The sequence below is a fragment of the Crinia signifera genome, chromosome 12, assembly GCF_055691185.1.
Source record: "Crinia signifera chromosome 12, ASM5569118v1, whole genome shotgun sequence".
NCBI lineage: Eukaryota > Metazoa > Chordata > Amphibia > Anura > Myobatrachidae > Crinia > Crinia signifera.
In genome coordinates this window covers 25,293,362-25,320,138 of record NC_139228.1, presented here as the reverse complement: position 1 = coordinate 25,320,138, position 26,777 = coordinate 25,293,362, and the positions used below count along the sequence as shown (strand labels likewise).

At 47.4% G+C, this 26,777-nt stretch overlaps 1 long non-coding RNA gene across 1 annotated transcript in view; it reads left to right on the top strand.

Moving 5' to 3' along the window:
* The window catches only part of LOC146050242 (uncharacterized), a 317,857-nt gene extending 291,540 nt beyond the window's left edge, over positions 1–26,317 (top strand). Inside the window, exon 3 of the long non-coding RNA XR_014466285.1 lies at positions 26,128–26,317. This is a non-coding gene — a long non-coding RNA (uncharacterized LOC146050242). The remainder of the gene's footprint in view (positions 1–26,127) is intronic.
* The last annotated feature ends 460 nt before the right edge of the window (positions 26,318–26,777 follow it).

The following is a 26,777-nucleotide window of genomic DNA, read 5'->3' as shown; positions in this document are numbered from 1 at the left end:
CCCCAGGCTGCTTACAGATTGTTCCCGGGCCGGATCGCTTTACCAATCCGCCCCTGGTTCAGTCCTATATGTCCCCACCACAATCACCATTGCCACTAAGCATACCGCCCTCCCCATATTATATGGGTTATCCCAATTTGCATAGCAAAGTAAAAGTATGAAGTGCAGCTAGGCATGCCTAGGAAAATGCAGGAGCACCCAAGCGTTTTAGGGGATAGTGTGTGGCGTCAGCTCTAGCCCGGATAAGGCTGCATTCATCGCAGCCGCTGATTAAGTCTCTGGCTACTCTGAGCCTGCAATGGTTGGTGACCAGTGGAAAAATCGTTTGATGGTAAGTTGGGATAAAGTGACGATAAAGTGGAAGGTGATAACTCAGCAACCAATCAACAACTGCCATTTTTCAAACACAGCTGATTGGCTGGTGAGTTATTTCCTTCCACTTTATCACCGCTTGCCCCAATGTCTCACAACAACATTGAAATTAAGCCCCACCAGTGTCCAATCCATAGCAAGATGACGATACAGGAGTTAGGGTAATATGAATCACAGTTAGATCATACTGGCCCAGATAGATCAAGACTATTGTCTTAATAGTTAATGACATTTTCCGCCTGATTTTCATGTCAGTTTATATTTCATGATATGCATTAAAACATTTATGTCTTAAGTATCACAAATATTCTCTATAAAAATATTCAAACCTAGAAATATTGACAAATTGCAGTTGTAATATATTGTGTCCCGCTTCCCAGCAATATCATGGAGAAGTGGGCACCCTTTTCCCCATAATGTACGATTATCTATCTAGTCAAAATCTGTAAACTTAACTATCATCCGGGACAAAGGTGTTGTTGCCGTTTCGTTTGTTATTTTTCAGCGCCGATCCCGCTCCAAAGCACGTTTCAGTTTATAATCCCATGATTTGCCAGGGCTTTGAGTCATGTGACCCCAAGACCCGGGGAATCATGTGATTATAAACTGTTGTATGCGCTGTAGAGCGGGATCGGCACTGAACGGTGAGAAAATGCTCTTGTCTCATATACAAGATGGACAAATTGTATGTTTAAATAAAGCTTTAATAAGAAAAAAATAAAACATATACACACAACGCCAGCCCGGGCTGGCGACCTAGAAGGAGTGGGTTTTTCGAGTGATGTATGCATGACAGGCATTAATACATCAGCTTTGGCGTGACCTAAAAAGAGTCTTTACAAGACATCAGTGCCAGAGTGATATGATGCGGACAGCCCCAGGTGCACACTTACATTAAGGTAAACAAAAATCGATGCGTTTAACAAGTGTTAGTGCAGCAAATGCACATAATGCTATTTCATACATCTCTTCCAGGGCCGGATAAAGGGGGGGCACAGGGGGTCAGTATCCCTGGGCCCCCTCTATCTAGGGGCCCCCTGTGGTTGGCATACTTTTTTTATATATATATATTTTTTTGGCTAAAGGTTTTGTGCATGGGAGTGGGGTATTGCTGCAGCTTCACCTATCTTCCAATGTGACAATGATTAATGGTGCTGAGCATCGGGAGCCAGGCACACTGACTGCACAAGTGCATTACTGGGAGTTGACTAGGTCCCATGAGACTTTGCACAAGAGGTCAGAGGCTGAGAGGCTTGTGCTGAGCTCTGCTTGGTGGAGCTCATCGTATGCTTCTCAGGCCCATGAAGGACAGCAATAGCAACGGCCTCGACGTGGGAGGGTTTTTAATCAGAGGCAGCACTGAGCCTGTCATGGCTCCTACAGAGTAAGGTACAGAGGGGCAAACACAGGCTTTTCATGTGGTATTTTGAGGTATTTATGTGTGTGCGCACGCCCCCAATACAGGGTCGGATACGCTACTGATCGGGGCATGTCATGGTTAGGCATCAGGGGGAGGATAAGGATTAGGCAACAAGAGGATGGTTAGGATTTGGCACATGGAGGAGGGTTAGGATTAGGCACCAGGAGGAGGGTTAGGATTAGGCACAAGGAGTAGGGTTAGGATTAGGCACAAGGAGGAGGGATAGGATTAGGCACCATGAGGAGGGTTGGGTTTATATACACTAGGAGGATGGTTAGGATTAGGCACCAAAAGGAGGACACCAAGAGGAGGGTTAGGATTAGGCACTAGTAGGAGGATTAGGCACAAGGAGGAGGGTTAGGTATAGGCACCAGGAGGAGGGTTAGGATTAGGCGCCAGGAGGAGGGTTAGGATTAGACACCAGGAGGAGGGTTAGGCACTAGGAGGAGGATTAGGCACAAGGAGGAGAGTTAGGATTGGGCTCAAGGAGGAGGTTTAAACACCAGGAGGAGGGCTTAGGATAGGCTTGGGCACCTAAAGGAGGGCAACAGGATGAGGATTAGGATCAGGCACTAGGTGGAGGGTTAGGTTTAGGCACCAGGATGAGGGTTAGGATTAGATGTTAAGGGGAGGGTTAGGCACCAGGATGAGGGTTAGGATTAGATGTTAAGGGGAGGGTTAGGCACCAGGAGGAGGGTTAGGATTAGGCACTAGGGGGAGGGTTAGGATTAGGCACCCGGAGGAGGTTTAGGATTAGGCACCAGGAGGAGGGTTGGGATTAGGCACCACAAAGAGGGTTAGGGTTAAGCACCAGGAGGAGGCTTAGGCACTAGGGGTAGGGTTAAAGTTAGGCACCAGGGGGAGGGGTAGGGTTAGGCACCAGGAGGAGGGTTAGGTTTAGGCACTAGTGGTAGGGTTAGGATTAGGCACCAGGAGGAGGGTTGGGATTAGGCACCAGTAGGAGGGTTGGGATTAGGCACCACAAAGAGGGTTAGGGTTAAGCACCAGGAGGAGGGTTAGGCACTAGGGGTAGGGTTAAAGTTAGGCAGCAGGGGGAGGGGTAGGGTTAGGCACCAGGAGGAGGGTTAGGTTTAGGCACTAGGGGTAGGGTTAGGATTAGGCACCAGGAGGAGGGTTGGGATTAGGCACCAGGAGGAGGTTAGGGTTAGGCACCAGGAGGAGGATTAGGTACTAGGAGGAGGGATAGGGTTAGGCACTAGGGAACGGTTAGTTTTAGGGTTAGGGTTAAAATCACACACAAAACAGGGGTCAACAACTTTTGTGTGGACTATTTGCATGTCAACCTGTTGATCCTGCTAACCTAAGCCTGCGTCACCCATTGAACTGTCGGCCTTTGACCCTGTCGTCCTCTTGACTGTCTAACATCTTTTTATGTAGACACTGTCGATCTTTAATCTACACTGACAAGGCACAACTTCGAAATAAATTCTGATAAACTAGGCGGCCCGTGGGAAAATTTTGCATGCGAATAAAATCTGGATCATTTTATAGCAAGTTTGGTGGATTTAGCAGGATGAAATTAGAACCGGTTCATTTGTAGCCATTTGGAGTAGCCGAGCAAAACTGATCATCTTAAGGGGCCCACACACGGGGACATGCTTTCCGTGGAGAACGTAATCTTTAAAATTGTTCCTCAATTATCGATTTTGGTTAAGTATGAATGGAGAAAAAGGGATTGTCATTTCCACATGTGCCAACTAGTAGTTTTATTTATTTTTCGGTACTTGTGTATTATCACGGCGCCCCCGATATTGATCGCGCAATGTTTTTATTGCATCGCATGCCATACACCCGATGCACTGCGATGCAATGAGATTTTAGCGATGCGATTAAAAATTGTATAAGCACCCTAATGGGTGCTTACAATATTAAATGCACCCCCATGCCACCCCCCACTATAAACGTGAACCCGAAGCGTAGCGCATCCTACAACCTTTTCATACCCCCACTATCCACGTCGGCGTGGAGTTGATTTTATAAAGTGTGGTGAGCGCAACGAGCCACCGAGCCCGAAGCGTAGCGAGCCCAGCGAGGGGACGCGTATACCTGTGAAGTTATGCGCGTCCCCTCGCAGGGCTCGCTGCACTCGCCACGCTTCGGGCTCGCTACGCTTGCCACGACGTGTATAGTGGGGGTATGAAAAGGTCGTAGGACGCGTACCGCTGCCCCTCGCGGGCTCGCTGCGCTCGCCACGCTTCGGGTTCACATTTATAGTGGGGGGTGGCATGGGGGTGCATTTAACATTGTAAGCAACCATTAGGGTGCATTTAGATGCACACTCCATATTATTAATCAATAATAGAGGTTCTTGGTATATTCATTGGCCAAGAAATATTTGCCCACCAACCAGCTTCACGGGGTGACTGGCTTATGCAGGCCTTTTTGGGGTTCCGCGCCACAGATGCAAACTTAGTATTAGAGACCCACCAGAAATGAGGTCACCGTTAAGCTGGTTGGTGGGCAAATATTTCTTGGCCAATTAATATACCAAGAACCTCTATTATTGAATAATAATATGGAGTGTGCATCTGCACCATGTGTGTTTTTTCTTTGCAGAACTACAAGTCCCAGCATGATAGCACATCATGTAAATAGGGTGTGCATTCTAAGATTCTCCCCCCATAAGCTAATATTGTGTAAACAGTACACCTGAAGGCTGGGACTCCTTCAACTTAGAGTAGCACCAGGGTTGCCAACCCTCCTGGAATGGCCGGGAGGATCCCGAAAATCGGGTCCCCCTACCGGCCCCCCAGAAAGGTGGGCAACCCTCCCGGATTCCGGCGCCCCCCCCCCCCATGTACCTGTAAGCTTTAAATTGCCGCGATCCGCAGCTTTTTGGCGGATTCCGGCACTGCCCCCCCCCCCCCCCCCCATGTACCTGTAAGCTTTAAATTGCCACGATCCGCAGCTTTTCGGCGGAAGGGGACGGGGCTAAATATGCAAATTGTGTGTATTTAGCCCCGCCCCCTAATCGGAGAACCGCATATTGCGGTATTTGCATTACTGGGGCAGGGACGGATGATGTCTCCATCAGGCCCCGCCCCCAGAAGTGACGTTCTCCTGGAGAGGAGACTGTAAAAGTCGGCAACCCTGATTGACACTAATTGCTAGTCTTGGGGATGGATTTGGGGCACGGCCGCCCTTGGGTTGGTGCGGCTGAGTTGCCTCGGGGGTGGCACACCCTAACATTTATTTAGCACTATTTATTTTCCACTAATATTATACTTTCTAGCACTTCCCTTTTTAACCTCTAGCTTCTGCTTCTTTCTTATTAATACACTTATAGCTTAGTTATTCACATGTGTGCTGCCCTGGGGTGACTGGCTTATGCCAGCCTTTTTGGGAATCCGTGCCCAAGATTCAAATTTAGGAGGTTATTCTGGTTCACTCCTTCTGGCAAATTCCTTCTTAGCTGGACAAAACCATGTGCACTGCAGATGGGGTAGATGTTACATGTGCAAAGAGAGTTAGATTTGGGTGGGGTTTTACTTCAAAGTGAGATCTATATTGCAGTGTAAAAATAAAGCAGTCAGTATTTTCCCTGCGCAGAAACAAAATAACTCACCCAAATCAAATGGGCCCCTCACACAGCACAATTTTCAGGCATTTTCTGAGCGATTTTACTAAATCGCTCAGAAAATGCCTGAAAATGCATGTAAATCGCTGTGTATATAGCCCACACAGCGATTTACATGCGCGCACCCGCCGTTCTGAATCTGCCCAAGATTCAGAACGGACGGGCTGTACAAGTCAGAGCAGTCGCTCAGAAAGCTCCTGCTCATCTCCCGCATGTGTGGCCGCGGGCAGATGAGCAGGGCTGTTCTGAGCGACTGAAGCCCCGCTGGACGCCGCCCGCATGACACCGCCGCTGCACCTGAGACGACGCTGGAGTCCGGACACCACCGCCGCCGCCAATCCCAATGACATCAGGCACCGCCGGAGACCACCGCCGAGCCGATGACGCCACACCGCCGGAGACCGCCGCCCCTCCTGATGACGCCGCGGGACAAAGAGGCTCCAGAGTTGGAAAGTATTTTTTTTTCTTCCCACTGTGCCACCAATGTTCACGATTATACTGCAATGACATGGCAGGGTGGCCATCATACACAGGTTACAGCTGACAGCACACAATGCACATTATTCATTATTTTTACTTCATTACTATTTTTAACCGTGACAATATTTTTATTTTTTAGACCTATTGACTGTTGATCTATTATCTGTATTACAAATTAAGGAAGTGATAGGGGAAAATATGGACAATGGGCAATATAGAAAATATGGACAGTGCGCAGTAATCTCTCGGCTCAGAAACATTGGGTTTAAGCGCCACAGTCTGGTCTCTTATTATTTCCGAGTGCCACCGTCATCACCAGCAATCGCCTATGCAACAGTTGTTACACTGTTTATACGGAGGGCACTGCTTCAAAGCCTCTTCTGCTTAGTACAGCGTCCTTTGGCTTGTTTATGTGCCACCAGCGCTATGTGTATGTATATATATATATATATATATATATATATATATATATATATATGTTTGTGTGGCTCATTATCTGAAATGAACCACAAGAGTGAAATCTCTTGTGCTGAATCTCCCATTATGTATCTCTGGCACACATCTCTGCGTATGTAGGGCCCTTTACTCTCTCTGCACATGTTACATCTGCCCCCCTGCAGTGCAGCATAGTTTTGTCCATCTAAGAAAGGAATTTGCCAGAAAGAGTGAACCAGAATAAGCCCCTCAGTATAAGGGACCCACCAGAAATGAGGTCACTGTGAAGCTGGTTGGTGGGCAAATATTTCTTGGCCAATTAATATACCAAGAACCTCTATTATTGATTAATAATATGGAGTGTGCATTTGCACCATGTGTTTTTTTTCTTTGCAGAACTACAAGTCCCAGCATGATAGCACCTCATGTAAATAGGGTGTGCATTCTAAGACACCCACCCTCTTAATTTTAAACATACCTCAGGAGGAGCCTTTCCCCTCTAATTATAGAGGAGGGGTCCGGGTCTCTGGATGACCTGTCTGCAGAGACAGGGTAGGATGTACCAGGGCCTGCGTATAGAGGCCTCTGCTTTGATCCCCACTGCTGGCTGCATCTGAGGTCCGGATAGTAAGCATCCTTTATTCCCACTGCCTTTGTATGCCCCAACTCTTTTATGCTAAAGATTGTGAAATCTAAAACTGTTTTAAAATGTTATTATTGTTCTATTGTTTCCTCATGTTATTCAATGCATGGGGAGACGCATAATCCTGTTTGTTTTATCACTGTTTCCTATTGTAAAGCGCAACGGAATTTTCTGCGCTATATAAGAAATTGTAAATAAATAAATCTATTCCAGCAGAGAGGTATGTGGCACCCCGACACCGTAATTAACTTCGATTTGTAAACAAACAATACAATGTGCAACTGTAAATTAACAATTCGTCAGAAGGGGAGAACGTAATCTTTCAAATGGTACTTGATTTATCAATTTGGTTAAGTATGAAGGGAGAAGTAGCTGAGCGGGCTCTGTTTTAGGTGTCAGGTGGGGGACAGAGACTGCACAGCGGTCTGGTAGCAGCAATGGCAGTAATGTCACAAAAAAATCACCTTTTAGAGAAAATGGGCGAGATTTAACGAGATGCGATTTTTAGGAAGTTTCTGAAATCCCACCTTATCGCATTTTTTAAAATGGCATTTTTTTGCCTGAATTGACTATTTAATGATATGCGAATTTGCGGCACAAAAATTGCAGGTACTTGTTTTGTTTCATGGCGGCAGCACGAGACGCTGTAGCTTGAATATTGGCAGCTTGCCAGACTGCCTTAAGCTGCGCTGGTAGCGTAGCGACTGTTTGAATTCTGGCAGCTTGCCAGCTGCCTGGCCGCCTTACAGTATCAGGCTACTTGTTTAGTTTCAGGGCGGCATCGCGTGCCGCCTTACGCTGACTTCTCCGTTGCAGGCCAGCGCTGCTACCTCTAACCTCCTGTCAAGTGAGCGCCTCGCACACAGCGCTTGTGCCCGCATGATATCCTCTCTCGCTGTGGAGAGGGGATCATGAGGGCACCGGTGGAGAGGCGCTTCATCTTTGTGTTACGTAGGAGCGTCTAAGGCAGCTAGGCAGCTGTTAGAATTCAAACAGTCGCTACGCTACCAGCGTAGCTTAAAGCAGTCTGGCAAGCTGCCAATATTCAAGCTACAGCGTCTCGTGCTGCCGCCGTGAAACTAAACAAGTACCAAAGTGCAATATGGTGCAATTTTTAGTCATGAAAATGTACGATTTTGAGTAAAAAAAAAAAAAAATTGTGTGGGGTCCCCCCTCCTGAGCATATCCAGCCTTGGGCTCAAAGAGCCTGTCCTGGTTTCATAAAATCACAGGGAAAACCGAGTAGGGGTCCCCCCGGATTTTTTGAAACCAGCACCAGGCTCAAGGGCCGATCCTGGTTCCCAAAATACGGGGGACAATGAGTAGGGGTCCCGCATATTTCAGGAACCAGCCAGCAGGGCAATGCTACAGCCAGGGGGAGACTTTTTATAAAAATCCCCCTGGCCAAAGCATTAATCCCCTTATCAGTCAGCATGGGCAGGGATCCTGGGGAAGTGAGGACCACCACCCCCCCCCCCCCCCTTCCCCTGAAAGGGGTCCACCCTCCAGAATTTCCCGGACCATGCTGAAGCCCGGGGCTGTCCCCGATGGTGGGCATTGGGCTGATAAATGTGTAAAAGTAGAAGAAACTATTGTGTATTGTTGTGGAACTACAAGTCCCAGCAAACCTACACCACATGCAGGGACTTGGAGAACCACAAGTCCCAGCATGTGGGTCATTAAATGGACCGCTAAGACTTGTAGTCCACAGCAGTACAAATAGTTAAATAAATGCACACACACACACACCAGAGAAATAAAACTTTATTACATACGTAGCCCAGATACTTACCAATGTTGATATTACTTTGGTCCCCTTGTCCAGTAGAATCCAGGTGGGATTCCTGTTTAAAGAAAACATACTCACCAGCTGGCTTCAGTGCTTCTCTGGGACCCCTGGAACGCTGTAGACACAAGCCCGTCTTGTGTTTACATCTGTGGTTCCGCCGGGAGTAGTAGTAGTAGTAGTTTGTTTATTTATAAGGCGTCACAACGCAATTGCAAGGTAACAAATTACAAGGTAACATACAGGGTGTGATGATAAAATACAGCATAAATAGGGTATAGCTGGTAGAACTAAAATCAGCATCAGTTCTGAAGTAGGTGTCGAAATTGTCGAGGAGACTGAGTTAGAGGAAGGGAAGAACAGGACAGGAGCACAGGTGAGGTAAAGTGGTAGGGTGAGTACAAGAGGAAGGAGGGCCCTACTTATAAGAGTTAACAGACTAAAAGGAGGTGGGTTTTGAGGGAGCGCTTGAAGGAGGTTAGGCCCACCCACCAGCCAATCATGTTTGGAGAAATCCCGATGGCCAAACGTGATTGGCTGGTGGGCGGGCCTAACTCCTGGTCTGTGGGCGGAGCCACAGATGTAAACACAGGGGTCCTGGAGAAGCACCGAAGCTGGCTGGTGTGTATGTTTTCCCAGAGGGCCATTTAATGCCCCGCATGCTGGGACTTGTGGTTCTCCAAGTCCCTGCATGCAGTGCAGGCTTGCTGGGACTTGTAGTTCCACAACAATACACAATTGTTCTTCTACTTTTACATATTTATCAGCCCTTTGCCCACCGACCAGGGACAGCCCCGGGCTCCCGGGAAATTCTGGAGGGGGGGACCCCTTCATTGGGGGGGGGGGGGCACTTCCCCAGGATCCCTGCCCATGCTGACCGTTCAGGGGGTGATTGCTTTGGCCAGGGGGACTTGTATAAAAAGTCTCCCCCCCCCCCCCCCCCCCCGGCTGTGGCAATACCTTGCTGGCTGGTTCTTGAAATACGGGGGACCCCTACTAATTTTGTCCCCCATATTTTGGTAACCAGCACCAGCCTGTGCTGGTTTTATAAAATATGGGGACCTCTATTCGGTTTGACCCCTGATTTTATGAAACCAGGACTGGCTCTATGACCCCGGGGCTGGTTATGTTCAGGAGGGGGGACCTCACGCCTTTTTTTTTTTTGGACAGAACCATTCACAGATCGCACTGATCTTTTAGTAACGTTTTCCGGAATTCGCATACCATTAAATTTGTGATTTGTATACTATTTAATGGGAAAACATCTGGATGCGAATAGAAAAATCGCCTCTTCAGACTGTGCAAATTCGCGGCAAAAAGTGTGATTTTTCCTGCAATGCGCATCTCATTAAGGGCGGGATGTATTAATATACATCGCCGCCCGGCTTCCGCGATGCTAGCGCATATGTATTAACATATGCGGCTAGCATCACACTGTGGTGACTGTCACCTCACTGGGCACCTCCTCCTCCCCTCCCTCACGCCGGGACAGCTAAGCAGGCTGTCCCAGGCGCATCCCGATGATGGATGTCCGGCTGCGTTGCTAGGGGGAGAAGGGGTTTACCTTCCGGGTCCAGGGGGACCTGCAGCAGGGTTAGCCAGAGGGAGGGGGATAGGTGGGGCGGCGGGTTTGCGGAGGGTGGCGATAGAAGCACAAAGGTGGTGAATCCCGACCGCCGAAATCCTGGCACTTTCTCCTTCTATGAGTGTCCACGACACCCATAGAGGGAGAATAAATTAGTGTGCCGAGCGTAGCGAGCCCACAATGATTTCGGCGTCGGGATTTTGAACACCGGGATTCCGACTGCCGGGATACCCTAGTACAGGGGTTCCCAATCTTTTTTGATTCACGGCACACTAGAGTATAAAAAAAAAATTCACGGCACCCCTAGGCCAATTTTTTTTTTATTAGATTGGGTTTATATGCGATTCAGGATCAGTTATGTGGTAAAGGGCAGGATTTGCTTCTGTTTATACACATTTTATAATTGCCAGCCACCAGCACTTGTTTTGCTCATAAATAATTAGCCATTAATAATTTTAATTGGTCCTGGACCACCAACCCAGGGCACCCCTGCAAGTGTCCCGAGGCACCCCAGGGAGCCACGGCACACAGTTTGGGAACCACTGCCCTAGTAGACACATCTTTACATTGTAATTTGAAGTTCTCATTTTGACCACAAGAGGGCTTCAAATCTTTAGAAACTTTAGCTATATTTCTAAAAGTGTTTTTATTGTGTTATAAAATAGAACACGTTTTAAAAGCCTTCTTTAAAAAAGCCATGTTAGCAGAAACTGCAAGACAAATATTAAATAAGATTTTGAAATATCCTTACACACGGTGTTCATGCAGTGAACTTCTGCTTTCCACTAGGTACATTATTGGCCACCGCCCTCCACCAATCACTTCCCCCTTCTTTTCAGGGCCAGTCCAGATGCATCAAGACTGCCAACCCAACCCCAACCTAAGCCTACTACCACCTCCGAGGGGATGCAGTTAAGATCCCGGCGGTCGGGATCCCGGCGTTCAGAATCCCGACGCCGGAATCCCGACCTCCGAAATCCCGACACTTTCTCCCTTCGGGGGTGTCCACGACACCCCTGGAGGGAGAATAAATTAGTGTGCCGAGCGTAGCGAGGCACCGGGCCCGCTGCGTGGCGAGCGCAGCGAGCCCGCAAGGGGGGGCGATCCACGTCCCCCCCTTGTCGGGATTTCGGCGGTCGGGATTCCGGCGTCGGGATTCTGAACGCCGGGATCCCGACCGCCGGGATTCAATACTGAATCCCCTCCGAGAGCACAAACTCCTGTCCATTCTCCCACTTCCGCCAGTTGCAAAATATAATAATTTAAAAAATAAGGCTCAATGACAAATAAAAAAAGAATCACCTGGCCTTATCAGTCTGTGAGCCACCCCTGGGCACATACTGTACCTCACATTTAACCACTGAGCACAGCGAAGAAGATATCTCCCCCCAACCCGCCCCCCCCCCCCCCTCCCCTCCCCTTCCCTTTTCCTCAATATGCAATACCTAGCTGATTGTCCATATTATAAGGAGAGCGAGGTGGGGCCCACAATTTTATTATTCAGTGCAAATTCCGTCATTAAAAGCCTGGACCACCAGTTTCAGTTACAGTACTTGGTCTATGGGAGACTTGCCCACGGAGATTTGGGAATCTACAGATGTTCTGTTAGAGCAGACAAGTAAGCCTATTACGTGTGGGTGCTTTAAAATCTGGCGCAAACGTACGCTGGTTATAATGACCGTCTGCACCTGCAGATACTCGCTTCTGATTGGATAATTGAAAATTGACTTCTCCATCTGACAGTGCTTCCCCCATTGTTCACACCTATATTATAGGGTTTAGCCAACTAAGAACAATGACTCCAGCTCTACTACATGGGCAGTTATGTTATGTGATCAGTTCCTTTCTTCCCGAGCAATAGCAAATGTGTATTTAGCTATCTGAATCAAGATAACACTATTAATATTTTTGGCTAAGTATATTGTAGGGATAGCGCTGTTTTATTGCCACTGAGATGCCATGGCCACCAGCCGCGTCAGGTCTGGCAGCAACTGCTACAAAACAAAAGGCCCAACAGTGAGTCTCTTGGCTGCATAATAGTAATTAGGTAAGGGACCAGGGGTGATGCGGCAACCTTCTGTGCACCTCTCTCTGCGCCTAAATCGGAGCCAGTCACAATGCCCAACGCTGCTGCGATTTTTGTGTACAGCGGCTTCTGAGACACTCATTGCCTGTTCCTCAGATCCGCGTACAAAGCTTTACCATCGGACAGACATCAGACCTCTGAGTAATTTTCGACCGATTATCGGTAAACATCGGCCGATATATCGGCCGATTTATCGGAAATCAGTCAATCGGCCAAAAAAAAAACGTTTTAGTGTGTGGGCACCTTAAGATTGCTCCCTGGCATGGCATTACCCCCAACCCCCTCCCCTCCATGTTGGTTGAGTCTTGTGCTGGTTACTGGAAACATGAGGGGGGACTTCCAGAGAGTGGGCAAGTCTCCCGCCTTCTCCGCACCCCTGGACTTGGCCACACACTTTGCGAGTGGGTGGTCTGTTCAACCAATGATGCCATTTTTACTGAATCGCGTCATCCTAACCATGCTTCACGCATGATTACTAGTCTCCTTTTATGACCACATGACATACTTAACCAACATTGGGCCTTATATGTACCCTAATGCTGTTGCCGCAGCTGTGCCTTAGTATGTGGATACTGTGCGTAAATATGCATATGTTGCAGCTGCTGGGATTTGTATCGGGACACTCACTTGTGGCTTTGCTCATTCAAGCGACTCAATGCAAAGACACAGCATCCAACACGGATCAGTCAATTATAGGCCTTCGGAGTTCGCCTATGGTTACCCAGGATGACCGATGGAACTAAGACACTTGCAGCAGTGCATAGAAGGGAGCAGCTGCTGGCTCCAATATGCCTATAAAACGGCTGTAACACGTCCATGTTTTTCTAACCATCCCCTGTTACCCAGCCTGCCATCAGAGGCAGCCCTGTGCTCGTGCGAATCAGACATGGAAATGGAGGCATTGGCCACCTGCGCAATATCGGAATAGTACGCATTTCTGAATCAGGCCCCTATCAGCTGACAGGCCACAGTCTTTTATAAATCAAACTGTGTGCCAGTTTCCTTTACTATTGTAAATTCATAGGAAGTTTAAATTCATAGAACTTCTCTGATTTTGCCAGGAGAGGGCACTGTAGACTGTATATTGTTTTCAAGAGGCTACGGTGGTGGTTCCCAAACTTTCTTGAATCTCTGCGCCCTTAACTAAAGGTTTTTTATTGATGAATATAGGGAAAACATTTTTGGAGCCTTGCGATCAGGTATACACCGCCCGCCAGAGTGAAATCCAACCCCGTACATTCCTATGAAATGCTGAGCACGTTCACCATTAAATGACTTTTTTCCAGTGTCTGCAGGCTCCGCGTAGCCCAGGACTTACTCAGTGGCTGCGATAGAAAGTCAGATCGAGGCCGGAGCTGTCACATACGTTCCCAGTAAACGGGCGGTTACCACCCAAGCACCGGATTTCTGTCAATCAACTTGTGAGTGGCCAGCGATTAAAAAAAAAAAGTAACAGGATTTTAGCAAAGGACGGCCTCGCCCATGTGTACTTCGGGCCATACGCAGGCGCAGTCTATCGATAATCGCTGTGCGATCAGGTCTGATTAGGCCCATAACTTAGAATACAATACCAGAGCTAGCAGAATCCACTATGATTAGGTTGACATCACTAGGTCGACATACATCAAGGTCGACAAGACCGAAGGTCGACATGGGTTAGGTCGACAAGGTCATTAGGTCAACGGGGTCATTAGGTGGACATGGGGAAGGTTGACAGTCAAAAGGTCGACATTGGGTTTTTCACTCTTTTTTTTTTTGAGCCGACATGTGCCGACAGGTGGTATTTCATGCCCTACCATCCACTAGGGTGGGGGGAGAATAAAGCGCAGCAAGCCATGCGAGGGGATGCGGGGCACTTTTTTAGTGTCCGTGTCGACTATGTCCTTTTGACTGTCGACCTTCCCATGTCAACCTAATACTTGTGTCGACCTAATGACCCTATTGACCTAACCCAATGTCGACCCCTGACCTAGCCCCAATTCGACCTTCAGTCCTGTTGACCTTCATGCATATCAACCTAGTGGTGTTGGCCTAATGCTTGCCGACCTAGTAGCTGTCTGTTCAATGATACATACCCCAAAAAAGGGACATTATACAAGTAGTCCTTAGGGGCCGTACACACCAGGACGATTTGGCATAAAAATCTCCGATTTCGATGGGTCGTACGAGCGTTTGCTATAGATTGGTGCAAAATCTTTTGTTTTAAGCCCACAATTCCGATCCGATGCGCGTACCCGCCGGTCGTAGGTCGGATTGAAGATCCTACCTACTGCAGTAAAGATCTGTCAATCCGACCTCAGATTGGGGGCTGATTGTATGCAGATTGCGAGATGATCGTGTGCACTTGCCTCGTCAGACCGTCGTCAGATCCTGCTTGTTTATACTCATTTCCTGGTCACTCCCTCCGCAGCCATTTTGTGAGACTCGTGGATGGTACAGGATAGCAGTGACGGAGGATCCTGGAGCACAGCCAAATTGAAGACAGGTATTTGGACCTTCCCTACCCACCAATGCATTAGCTACCCACCAATGCATTAGCTGCCCACCGCTGCCCACCAATGCATTAGCTGCCCACCGCTGGCCACCAATGCATTAGCTGCCCACCAATGCCCACCAATGCATTAGCTGCCCACCACTGCCCACCAATGCATTAGCTGCCCACCAATGCCCACCAATGCATTAGCTGCCCACCAATGCCCAGCCAATTCATTAGCTGCCCACCAATGCATTAGCTGCGCACCAATTACCCCCCAGTGCATTTGATGCCCACCAATGCAGTGCAGTGATATATCTGTGTGTGTCACCCCCTCCGCAGCCATTTTGTGAGACTCGTGGATGGTACAGGATAGCAGTGACGGAGGATCCTGGAGCACAGCCAAATTGAAGACAGGTATTTGGACCTTCCCTACCCACCAATGCATTAGCTGCCCACCAATGCATTAGCTGCCCACCACTGCCCACCAATGCATTAGCTGCCCACCAATGCATTAGCTGGCCACCAATGCATTAGCTGCCCACCAATGCATTAGCTGCCCACCAATGCATTAGCTGCGCACCAATTACCCCCCAGTGCATTTGATGCCCACCAATGCAGTGCAGTGATATATCTCTGTGTGTAAATGGTAAATAGCAAAACCACAGCAGGTCATGCTGGAATGTGTAGTTCAACTAAAGCAGGAGTGTCAAGGTTGGCCAACACTGGAATAGATGAAGCTGTGTACACTATCACCTTGTTTACAATAAAAAGGAAACTGGTTGGTGAAACTTAAAACTTTATTGTGATATTAACAAAAGTGAACCTGAAATAAAAGAAGTGTCTTAACAATATATAAACTATAATCATTTAATAATTTTTTTTATCTATTTTCTTATAGACATGTCTCAGGCTCTGGCAAAGGAGCGTGACTTCGTCGAAGCATTTATCGACAAATACAGGGAGTACGAATGTCTTTGGAAGACGAAGTCCAAAGACTACAGTAACAAAATTAAAAGAGCAAATGCCCTGGATGAGTTGGCCAATTTCAGCCGTTCATATCACCCTGAAGCCAATGCGGAGTGGGTGCGGAAAAAAATCCAAAATCTCCGCACTGTGTTCCTAAAAGAGCATAAGAAAATGCAGACCACCAAGAGATCTGGTGCCGGAGCCGGCGACGTGTATGAGACCTCCTTGTGGTACTACAATCTCTTAACCTTCACCCTGAGTCAGGAGGCACAGAGGACCGGACTGTACCTCATGGTGGAGAGTGAGGGGGATGAGGTGTTGCAGACTGTGGATGAAAGTTCCCAACCATTGTCGGTAAGTACAGACCCGGTATTGACACATGTCCTTCCTCATTATTTTTTTGGGCCCGGAGAATAGGTTCAGTCCACACATGTCTTTAAATGTGGTTCTCCTGCCAATGGACAGCACCCACTCCATTAAAATAGTCCTTGTACTGGTCTCTAACCTGCATGGCGCGTGTAGTCCCCCTATACTGTTGCGCCGGTGTTTCCACAGAGGATATCTGCACTACCTCCTTTGGCTCCTCTGGGACCTCTGGTAGTGCTGGGCCTGTAGGCCTTTGTGGTCTTTCCTTGCGGCGCAGTAAATTGTGCAGGACACAGCACGCCATGACGACCCAGTCTATTTTGTCCACCCTCAGGTTGATGGCAGTATGGAAAATGCGGAAACGGCTTGCCAGGATACCAAACGCACTCTCCACAAGCCGCCGTGCCCTGGAAAGCCTGTAGTTGAAAATTCTTTTGTCGTGGTCCAGGCCCCTTTTGGCATATGGCTTCATGATGTGCTCATGAAGGGCAAATGCCTCGTCTGCCACGAACACAAAATTGAGCCCATGTTTGGTTTCCTGGACCGACGGCAAGTGAAGAGTGTTGGAGGTGAGCCTCTGGTAGAACTTGGTATCCTTCAAAGTTCCACCATCCGAAGCACGCCCATTCCTGCCAACATCCAGGAAGATGAACTCGTAGTTCGCATTAACCACAGCCATTAGAACGATACTAAAGTATCCCTTGTAATTGAAGTAGTAGGAACCACTCTGTGCAGGCTGGTTGATGCGGACGTGTTTGCCATCAATGGCTCCTCCACAATTTGGAAAATTCCATGTCTCTTCAAACTCTGCAGCGATGTTTTGCCAATCCTTCACGCTGGTAGGGAACTGTAGAAATAATAAATAAACTTGATTAATAAATTGAACTTTGTATTTGTTTCCACAGCAACACAGTGCAGAGACAGAACATTCACCGACCCTGGACCTGTCTGGATTGTCGGAGTCTCCAGGAACATCGCAAGGAATATCCACTACACCCACACCGCCACAACAGGCCTGTAAAAAATCGCGCCGCAAGGAAAAGAAAATAGACAACCCAGAGGAGGAATTACTGATACGGGCCGAACAGGTTCTACGTAGGCCTCCCGACCGATTTGATGCTTTCGGGAAATATTTGTCTGACGGCTTACGCCAGCTGAGTCCAACCCAGCAAATGGCCTTTGAACGCATAAGCAGCGAGCTATTGTTTTTTGGCCGTTTAGACCGCCTTACATTTGAATGCAACATAGCTGGCCTTCTTCCTTGCCAACAACCACCAGGGCCTACTCCCCCAGCACCCTTACCAGTCCCTTCCACTTTGCCAAATCAATCTCCACCTGTCCAAGCATCCTCCGCACAACCTTCAACTCCAGCCCGCTATACCCACCTGTACACCTCATTATTGCCTGATTTCACAGGAGAGCAGGACCCTCCGGTTTTACGTGAATTGTAAAACCAATTCTTGCCCTGTTGGTATGGAGCAGTATGACACATGATGCATGAGGCGCAGATAAAGCCCATGCACACGTGGCGCATGGTGCGGAGCAATGGGGCCGGGACCACTGCTTCTGCACTATGCACCGCGTGTGCATGAAGGTACTTTGATTATCTGCGCCACAAGCACTGTGTGTTCTACTGCTCCGTACCTCTAGTGAGTGCGGCAGTAGGTTTTAAAGCTCAGTTTGTTACAAAATTTTTGACTTGTTATAGCACTTTGGTCTATTTTTATATTATGCGTACCTAATGTTTCTAAAATGACACCTTTGCCATTTGCACATGCATGGAGCAGTATGACACATGATGCTTGTGGCGCAGATAAAGCCCATGCTCACGTGGCGCATGGTGCGGAGCAATGGGGCCGGGACCACTGCTTCTGCACTATGCACCGCGTGTGCATGAAGGTACTTTGATTATCTGCGCCACAAGCACTGTGTGTTCTACTGCTCCGTACCTCTAGTGAGTGCGGCAGTAGGTTTTAAAGCTCAGTTTGTTACAACATTTTTGACTTGTTATAGCACTTTGGTCTATTTTTATATTATGCGTACCTAATGTTTCTAAAATGACACCTTTGCCATTTGCACATGCATGGAGCAGTATGACACATGATGCTTGTGGCGCAGATAAAGCCCATGCTCACGTGGCGCATGGTGCGGAGCAATGGGGCCGGGACCACTGCTTCTGCACTATGCACCGCGTGTGCATGAAGGTACTTTGATTATCTGTGCCACAAGCACTGTGTGTTCTACTGCTCCGTACCTCTAGTGAGTGCGGCAGTAGGTTTTAAAGCTCAGTTTGTTACAAAATTTTTGACTTGTTATAGCACTTTGGTCTATTTTTATATTATGCGTACCTAATGTTTCTAAAATGACACTTTTGCCATTTGCACATGCATGGAGCAGTATGACACATGATGCTTGTGGCGCAGATAAAGCCCATGCTCACGTGGCGCATGGTGCGGAGCAATGGGGCTGGGACCACTGCTTCTGCACTATGCACCGCGTGTGCATGAAGGTACTTTGATTATCTGCGCCACAAGCACTGTGTGTTCTACTGCTCCGTACCTCAAGGCAGAAAAGTGAAATGTTTTATATATTTTTGGACATGTTATTGCACTTTGGAACAGTTTGCAGTTATGCGTATCAATGGGTTCTATTTTTGTACCATTTGTATTTAATCCAAAAAAAAGGAAAACTAAAAATGTGTGGATGTCAAAGTTTGATTTATTTTAATAAAACATTATATGTTTTCACTACAAGTGTGTGGTGTATTTTTCCTTACCTTGCAATACTCGTGCTGCAGTACCTTCACGATTGCTTTGCAGGTCTCGGGGATGATGAGGCCCAAAGCTTGCGGGGAGATGAGAGATCCAAACTTCAGGTCAGCCAGAGACCGTCCTGTAGCCAGAAACCTCAGGGTCACCACCAGCCGCTCCTCAGCAGGTATAGCCATGCGATACTTGGTATCTTGCTTCTGGATGTGGGGGGTGACGAGACGCAGCAACTCATGGAAGGTGGCATCATCCAAACGTAAGAAATTCCTATAATCATTGGGATTATTCTCACGAATTTCCAGGAGCAGTGGCATGTGAGAACGAGCCTGACGGCTCAGCAGCCACTGCTTGGTCCAGCATGACCTAGCTCTTCTACGCTGGGCCCTCAGCTGCCTCACCCTGAGCACAGCATAGGAAAGCAGAAAATCTTGCTGGTAAGAATCCATCACTGCAGACTGCATAATGGACACAGGAAAAGCACACTTTGTAATGCCAGGCAAAAACAAAGCAGAGCAAACAGCTATGTACAGCGTTCAGCAGGTATACACCAAGCCTCACTAGTCACAAAGCACAAATGCACAGATCTAAAATGGCTGCTGTTATTTGTACCCCACAACTAGTCCTGCCCATTATTTAAATTTCAAAAACGACAGTCACTGTGCACACACGATGCACCAAAACGACAGTCGGACGACCATCGCAAACGACTCGCGATCGTTTGACGATCGTAAGTAAAAAATACACCATCTTATGCAAATCGTGAGTCTGGGCCCGGGGGAGCGCTCCCGAGAAGTTCACAGCAAATCGGTTCACGATCGCCGCACGATCGTGATCGTTCTGGTGTGTACGAGGCCTTAGTTCTGATAGCTACAGACAATCGGAACAGTTTTCTGGCAGTGGAAGGGCCCGATGTCTGCAACACACTTGATTTAACGTTCATGAACTTCTACCAAGCCAAACTAAGGGGGTGATAAGGACCCCGTCAGAGGATGCGTAAATATGTGCAGACCCCCTGTGCAAACACTGGAGTATCGCACTCGCTGAGGTGTTCCTTCTGTGAGTGTTTGGAAAGGCATACCTCCCAACTGAGCGTCCGAAAAGGGGGCGGGCGTATGCAAATGAGGGCGCGGCTTATGCTAATTAGCCGCGACCTCATTTTCATACGAGAATAGACGCTGTGCGCATGCGCACAGCGTCTATTCTACTAGATTGGGGGTCTCCCAACTGTCACCCCCCCGCAGCGGGACAATGCCTGCCGCGGGTGGGACAGCGGGACAGGACCCGAAAATCGGGACTGTCCCTCTAAAATCGTGACAGTTGGGAGGTATGGAAAGGGTCTGGAGCAGGGGAACGTCCAGCATATTATGGCGAGCACATAGAACATCAGGGCGTTCCTCTGCAAACATCTCCGGCCAAGATAAAAGTCATGTGAGGGGATGCGTAAGTGTACGCATGCTCTCACATGCACATGCAGGCCATGCAGCATTTACCTGCGACAATACGCTGCCTAGAGAACAGGTTTGAATCAGGCCCTTCATTTGCATATGAACACCCACAAGGAGCATAGGTTAATCCGGATAAACAGAGGCCTATCAAAAAATTAAGGATGTTTGTGAGGATTCTTGTTGTACTTAATGCAGGTGGCGGCTGTGGAACCTCCCAGATCCCACCTCCACACTTTCCCCTGAGGCATACTTCCCTACTTTGCTGCCCCCTCCTCCTTCCTCTGTTGTGGGTGGCACAGGGAGGCCTCCAGGGGAAGTAGGGGACTTGCCCATCTTACCAGGGGGGCTGGAGTTGGAACGTGGGTATTGGTGGCAGTATGGTGTATCTGGGGGCAGTAGGTTGAAGTTTTGCCGGGATACGGTTTGTCGACCTAAAGATGGTCGACAGTCATTAGGTCGACACCACTAGGTCGACATACTGCAAGGTCGACATAGGTCTAGGTCGACATATGACAAGGTCAACAGTCAAATGGTCAACATAGGGTTTTTTACTGTTGTTTGAGCCGACATGTGCCGACAGGCGGTATTTCATGCCCTACCATCCACTAGGGCATGGCGGGAGATTAAAATAGTGTGTCGAGTGTATCGAGGCACCGTGCCCGAAGCATGGCGAGCGCAACAAGCCATGCCAGGGGACGCGGTGCACTCTGTGTCCATGTCGACTGTGTCAACAATCGGGTCAAAAAACAGTGAAAAACCCCATGTCGGCCGTTTGACTGTCGACCTAGACCATGTTGACCTAATGCTTGTGTCGACCTAATGACCTATCGACCTTGCAGTATGTCGACCTAGTGGTGTCGACCTAATGACTGTCGATCATCTTTAGGTCGACCATACAATCCATACCCGTTTTGCCTAGGGTGCGGAGAAGTCTTACACCAGCCCAGGTTTCAGCTATCTCTCAGCATCTGCAGCCTGCTATCTTCCTGGTGGCACTTGTAAGTGATTATATATATATATATATATATATATACTGTATATATATATATACATATATACACGCTTAATAGACCCAGAATATACTAGGACACCTAATACCCCTTCCACATAGCACACATCGCACAAGTAACCTGGGTTGGTGACGTGTTGACCCGGGATGAGGTGCGGTGCGAACAAACCACACTAAATAACCCAGGTCAACCAACCTTGCATTTCAACACAGGTTATAAGAACGGTTAAAACTTCTTAGAAATCGGTGACCCAGGTTTAATCTGATAGCGCCAGACTGGGATGGACGGGCATTTGCAATGTCAATCTCCACCCCCGTGCTTGGCTTTGCCCATTTCTGGAAACCCCCCTTTGCAAATCCAGCGTTTGCCCCTGGAAGGTAATTTGGGCAGATTATCCAGAATGCCCACACACTGCACAATGTCACGTGTTCCCTGATATCATGCACTCCACCATATGACTCCAGTGTTTCTCAATGATTTCTTATTGTTTTATTGGCATTAAACACTCATGCCAATACACTGTGCTACAAAACCGGCCTACCACCTGATTATTGGTATATTGGCTCCATAATCGGAGCGTGTGTGAGTACCTTTAATCCCTGATTAAAAAGAAAACTTTATTTTCCCATTCTGACCATGAGAGGGCGACATTTGTCCTGAAAAACAATCATCAAGAGAATTCACTGAATAGACATTACAGACAACATTAATTGTAATTGTTCTCCTGTTACTATGAAACACTTAATCAAATTAAGCTATGGAGTGCACTATAACTTTTTATAGCTTATTAAAATGTTACTAATACATTAATAAATACAATGCATTAATATAACACCCATTTTCTGGGGTTAGCTGCAAATATTATGTAACCCGCCCAGGTATTAAGGAGGGACCACAGCAGGGTTCTCCAATAATGCTGCCCAAATCCCCAATATCCGGCCCCCACAGCTACCTCCATCTGAAAAGGCGACTTGTGTGTATTTGTACCATACCGACAGTTGATGTACGTAAGTATGAGCAGAGCAGAATCATACCTATTTTAATTGCACCGCCATTTGGCTACGAAAGCCGCACAACAGGACTGTAAAGGGGCGTTCCCGCATAGGCATAAATTCAGTGTGGGCGTGTCAGAATACTGTATTTAGATTTGGTATATGTGTGTGTTTGTGGGGGGGGGGGGGTTAAGAGTGGGCAGGGCCTGTGCGGAACCTCCATGTGGGCTCCTCCTCTCTCTCATAGTCTACTGGAAAGTAGACTATGGCACTGCTCAGACAGTATTTATTTGTCTGGAAAACTGAGGTCCACTACATATCCCAGTGGCTTCTCTGCTGTGCAAATGTTTGGAATAATGGGGGCCACAGCATTTTCATGCTGGTGTGTAACCAGCATTAGGGGTACCATGAACACAATACAGAGGGTTAGCCAGGGCCGGATTAAGGGGGGGGGGGGGGGGGTCTGTGGGTGGCATGTAGTTATTTTTTTTTTTTTTAGCTAAAGGTTTTGGAAGCGGGGTAGCTTCACCTATCTACCAATCTGACAATGATTAATGGTGCTGAGCATTGGGAGCCTAGTCACACTGACTGCACAAGTGCATTACTGGGAGTTGACTAGGTCCCATGAGACTTTGCACAAGAGGTCAGAGGCTGAGAGGCTTGTGCTGAGCTCTGCTTGGTGGAGCTCATCATATGCTTCTCAGGCCCGTGGAGGACAGCAGCAGCAGCCTCGTCATGGGAGGGTTTTTAATCAGAGGCAGTGCTGAGCCTGTCAGAGCTCCTACAGAGTAAGGTACAGAGGGACAATCACAGGCTTTTCATGTGGTAATTTATATATATATGCCCTTGACTCTAACATCATCTCCAAAAAATGCCGGGACGCTCTTACCACTCATCACCCCATCACACCGTTATTGTATACCCTGCCAAAAATCCACAAAAATCCACAGCAGCCCCCTGGCAGACCCATCATCTCTGCCAGGGGATCCCTCTACTACACCATCTCGCAGTACCTGGACGCTCATCTACAGCCAGTAGTCCAGTCTCAGAAAACCTTTTTGAAGGACACCACAGATCTTATTCTTAAGCTGGAAGCTTTGGGGGGCTTGCCACAGTCCATGGTACTATGTACGCTGGATGTGGTAAGCCTCTACACGAACATCCCGCATTGTGACGGCCTGTTGGCCACCAGAAATCTCATCAGCAACAACTTGAATTTCCATGGTCCGGAGGTAGAGTTCTACCTGCATTTGTTGGAGCTCACCTTAACCCGGAACTATTTCTTTTTTGGTTGGGGGCTATTACTTGCAGCGTCGGGGCTGCGCGATGGGTTCTTGCGTAGCCCCGACGTATGCCAATGCCTACATGTTCCAAATGGAACAAGATCTGATTTTGTCACATCCCCTCTCAGCAGACAACATCGCCCTGTATGTACGCTTCATTGACGACATCCTGATCGTCTGGACCGGCTCACAGCAAGCCTTGGAGGAAGTTGTTCTGTATGCCAACAGTACAGATCCTAACATCAAATTCACGGCTTCCTATAGTGAAACATGCATTAACTATTTGGATGTTGAAATAACCAACACATCTGGTATATTGTCGACAGCTGTATATCGAAAGACTACTGACCGTAATACCTTGCTTGAGGCATCAAGCCATCACCCTCCATCAGCAAAATTGGGGTTGCCATACTCCCAAATGCTTAGGGTAAGAAGGATCTGCAGCAATCCCGAAGTTGCAGCTTCCCAGATGGATGTTATGGTCCAAAAATTTGAAAGCCGTGGATACAACCGTGACTCCCTCCTACAGGCTAAGAAAAAGGCATTATCTATCCCTAGGGAAGACACGTTGAGAGCTAAACAGAAGTCTGATTCCCCAAGACGTATGCCGTTTGTCAACACGTATTCGACGGCTAGCTCCGTGTTGACAAACACTGTGAAAAACATCTGGCCGCTGGTATGTCATGACCCTGAACTACCAGCGCTTAAAGAAATGGGGGTGATGCCCTGCTACAAGAGAGGAACAAATTTACGTGACAAATTAGTTAAAACTGATGTAACAAATCTGGGAGGCACTAAGAAGACACACTTCCTTACCAAGAAGCCTGGCAATTACAAGTGCACGGGATGCGTGACATGTGGGTACCTTGAACAAGGTGACTCCTTCACCCACCCCTATACGGGTCATCGCTATAAGATTAACAAAGTGTTGACATGCTCCAGTAGATTTGTGGTCTATATGATACGCTGTCCCTGTGGACTCATCTATGTTGGTAAAACCAGCAGAACCTTCAAGGAGCGTATGGCCATGCACCGCCACTCGATCAAAAGTGCATTGGACGGTGCTCCTTCTGAACAACCAGTGGCCAAACATTTTAGAGACTGTCGACACCCACTGCCGACTCTCAAATATAAGATGATAGACCAGGTTCCAGCGAGTGTGAGAGGAGGGGATCGCGACAAGAAGCTTCTACAGCTTGAGGCAAAATGGATCTTTAAACTCAATGCTGTTGCCCCTGCTAGGCTTAATGAATATTCATCTCTAAACTGCTTCTTGTAGCCTTCAGCTAGAGGGTCGACATTGTGGTCGACATGGCATTAATCATGTCGACCTTGTATTGATTTTCATCTTTATGTCTCCCTTCTCACCCCCTCCCCAACTTTGCTCAGCTCATTAATTCCATTTTTTGTTTGGCAGCATATACAGCGATGTGATGTAGGAATCATTCTATTTAATCTTTAATAATAGTGTTTGTTTTGTTTTTCATCTTTTTCCACAAGCCTGCCCAATGTATACATGCATTGTCTGCTTAAAGTGTCTCACGTTTTTTCACACTGTTTCTATTTATTATTACAGGTCTCCGGTGGTCACCATAGCAACGGCCCAAGCCGTGCAGCTGCCTGTACTGAGGACATCATCCAGTGACGTCAGATGCGTGCGCCGGCGCGGGCTCGGGCGTGGAGACGCCGGGACTTGACACTGGTGATTGCTTCTATAAAAGTAAGTGTTTTTACATGTATCTGTGTCTTTGAAAAAGGTATTAAACTACCGAAACGTCAGACCTAAGCAGTTGTCGGTCTGCATTTATTCCGTGAGAGAAACCCGTTTGAGTGCCGCCCCGTTGTACACGTTACTTCCAAGGCTACATTTCTTAGGAAGGCACCGCGGTTGTTGAATTGTTTGTTGGGAGTGCCGGATCCCTGCCTGATCTATATATATATATATATATATATATATATATATATATATATATATATATATATATATATATATATATATATATATATATATATATATATGAAGGACAGAGGAATTAATTGTGACTATGGTGTGATTTTGTGCTGAGATTGAAGATTGAGGAGAATTTAGGGGCTGGGAACTGGAGTATCAAGGTCTGTAAACAAATGAGATGAAAAGTACTGTATTATTGACTTTTGTGGAAGAACAGGATGGTGAGCAGTAAGTATTATCATTAAGCAGAAGACATGGCAGGGTCCTGGTAATTAGCCCCCATAACGCTGGTAACAAAAGAAGTCAGATCCAAAGAAAGTGATGCAAACTATTTTTAACCTGTTACTACTTAAGCAAATGAAGGGTAATTGGAACCAGTTGGAGAAGGGTGTAATAGACCCTCCAGTTGGATCTTTTTCCACCCACTGGAAACTGTGATTTTCTTTCTTTTGAACTTTATTTCAGTGAAGGCGCGATTCAGACGTGGACAGAATGCGGATGATTGTACAGGACCTAATTCGGCTAAGTTTCTCTTCCCTGAGCCACTCACAGCCTCACAATCGTATTTTCAACTCTAAAACTAAAGCCGTTATACACACGTCCACTTGAGTGGCCACATTTATCTGCAACATAAAAAAATGAGCCTATTATCATGAAACGGTATTTGAATGAAAAATAAATGTCTGTTATGGTTTTTATCACGTTGCTTACTGGTTTTTTTTTCCCCCAAGAAACAAAAATCCTCAAAATTGAAAACAATGCATTTTTATGTCTATTTATGGATATATTCATCCAGAAACAAAAACATCCTCAGTATTTATAACACAAATATTTCCATTTACTTCTGAGTTTGCGTCATACCTAGAACGATAGCTTTATTCAAAAACTAAATGTGGCTGAGAGGCGTCCTGGACCCAAAGCACAAGATACTGAATGCAGATGTACTTAAGTTCAGATTCAGACCAGTTCGGTGTTAACCTGCTCGAATATACACAGGCCCTGGTGAGGTCATGAGTGCCCCATTAAAAACCTGCATGGCCCATGGTCTCTATTGGCTGTCCAAAACTCTGTGGAATGGTTTAATACATGGTAACTGGCCACAGCCCTTAAGCATG